The sequence below is a fragment of the Myodes glareolus genome, chromosome 22, assembly GCF_982192425.1.
Source record: "Myodes glareolus chromosome 22, mMyoGla1.1, whole genome shotgun sequence".
Lineage (NCBI taxonomy): Eukaryota > Metazoa > Chordata > Mammalia > Rodentia > Cricetidae > Myodes > Myodes glareolus.
In genome coordinates, this window is record NC_142047.1 from 1744315 (window position 1) to 1747119 (window position 2805).

A 2805-nucleotide genomic window follows, 5' to 3' on the forward strand; every position below is an offset into this window, starting at 1 on the left:
AGAGGGAAATGGACACAAGACCCTATCCCTAACCAGGAAGCTATATGTAATTGGTATCCAATGGCATAGAGAAAATTCATTTTCTCCAATGGGTCTCACTGGGTATATCAACCACCCACTAGGAAAGACCCACACTCAGGAGTGGGTGTGGCATTACAAAATGAATATAAAGGTATTTTAGTGAACTCTGTTTTATTTTGCTTTGTTTTGACATCTTTATTCTGTCTTGTTGGATTTTTGCTTGTTTACTTTGATTTTCATTTTTGTGGTTTATTTTGTACTTCTGTTCCTTTGTTTTGTTTTAATTTTATTGTTTTAATGAGAAAGAAAGGGCAAAGAACATAAATTGGATAAATAGGGCAGGGGAATCATATGAGAGTAATTGGGAGAGGGAAAAGATGATCAAAATATATTGTAGGAAAAAAATCTTCAATAAAATATTTGCTGTGTAAAGGAATATGTACACATGAGTACAGTTGCCTGTGGAGGCAGCCAGAAGAGAGCACTGGGTCCCCTGGAGATGGAATTATTGGCAATTGTGAGCTATCTGACATGGCTGCTGAGAACTGAATTCAAATCATCCTCTTATTACATTTTGAGACCTCACCAGTATCAGTGATATTTATTCCATCTTCACTGGTTGGTTTGGTCTTCTTAGTCTTTGAGTGTGAAAGAGTGTTTGGACCATAGCTAATTCCCAGGATGTCTGATTCTCCTTCTCATTCAGCTCTACCTCTTTCTATATTCTCTTTCTTTTTCTCTACAGTTTCTTTGTGTTTCTATCTCTGTCCCTCTTTCTCTTCCTGTAGGTAGGCAGAATGTCTATAGCTCCAAATAATGTACTGACTAAACAGGTGAAATCTACAGAAAGTTTGTCCCAGGAATAGTCAAGTCCAAATGTGCAAAGCTCCCAGGATGATGCAGTCAGTAATTCAGTACATACTCTTCCCTGCTTTCAGCAGTTTGACTTATCTCTGAATTGATACCAATGGCTGCTCAGACAAACACACTCGGGAGGAAAGGTTCAGAACCTATGTTAGTTCCTATCTGTCTCTTTTTCTTCCTTTGAAAGACCCTAAATACTCCCTTTACATCTCATTGTCTAGAATCAAAGCTCAAAACTACCCTTGAATGGATCTTGCTCAGTAGAGGACAGAATAATTAAAATTTGCCTGGACTAAATGTAAAAAGGAATCATTCATCAAGGCTGTAACAAGAAATGAGATTTTTTCTTTACCTCACTGCTCCAAGTTTTCAGATAATGGCAGATGACACCAGTATTTGGAGAAGACACACATGCTGTGATACTCACAGAACAACAGGCAGCATGAGTTTCAGGTATTCATTCATTTCCTTGCCCCTCAAAATCCCCACAAGGCTCAGCATGTGAGACTTACAGTTTAGGATTTCCAGGCTGGGGGAATTAAAATATTTTGTAATAGATTATAAGGGAACATTGGTGCATGTGCTTAATACAAAACAACCTAATCTATATTTGTTTTGACTATCAGAGAGATAAAAAGAACAGGAAGAATATTGAAGAAACACTGGCCCCCAAATCCATGTTTGATGATAGCTATATAGCCACAGAATCATAAAGCTCAATTAATTCTGAGTAAACATGAAGAAACCACTTAAATATCTCACAAAACATGAAAATAGATAAAATTTTCTATATACAAAATGAAATAAATGCCACCATAAGTAGTAAACATTAAAATAAATGTGAATCCCTTTTCCTCATTTATAATCACTTTAAAAGTGATTTAGCTGTTAAAAGCACAGATATCAGTAATGAACTATAAGATTTTATAACATGTGCACAAGAAAGTTATTAGAGAGTAATAACATAGGAGATAAGGAACAAGGGAAAAGACAAACATGCCACCAGACTTTGCCAGCCATTAAGTGCGATAATACTGGTTGAAGGTAGATAGTGATGAGCTAATGCTATTTATTGTAAATTTGAAGGCATACTCAAAACCAACACAAACCTCCAAACGGCAAGTATATTAAATAAGCCAATGCTAGTAATATCATTATATAAATAATGTAACATAAATTATAATTCAGAAATTCAAAGAAAGCTGGGTGTGGTGCTGGGAATGCACAAAGAACAGATGGGATATAAAGAAAGCAAGTGCATAGCACAGGGATGTGAACCAATCACAGTGAGGATTACATTACAGCAAAGCAGAACTAGTCACACTCCAGAGGAGAGCAGATTGGACACTTATATAAGACGGATCATACATTGGTCACAACAAATTATAGACATTTTGACATACACGAATGCCAAGAGAAAAAGGGTAGAAAAATAACAAAGGGTAAGGAGATAATATTGTAGAATAATACATATGTTCGAATCATTTATGCTGTTTTCAGAAAAAAAAAACAGGCTATCATTTTAAAGAAGTGAACATTTCAAAGCCAACTCTTTTTTTTAAATTTACTTATTTATTTATTTATAAAAATTTCCACTTCCTCACCTCCTCCCAATACCCACCCACTTCCCCCACTCCCTTTCTTCCTTCCTCTCCAGTCCTAAGAGCAGTCAGGGTTTCCTGCCCTGTGGGAAGTTCAAGTTCCTCCCCCCTCCCTCCAGGTCTAGGGAAGGTGAGCATCCAAACAGACTAGGATCCCAAAAAGACAGTACATGCAGACGAAACAAGACCCAGTGTCATTATCAATTGCTTCTCAGTCAGCCCCTATGTCAGCCACATTCAGAGAATCCGGTTTGATCACATGCTCGTTCAGTCCCAGTCCAGCTGGCCTTGGTGAGCTCTCATTAGATCAATCCCCTTG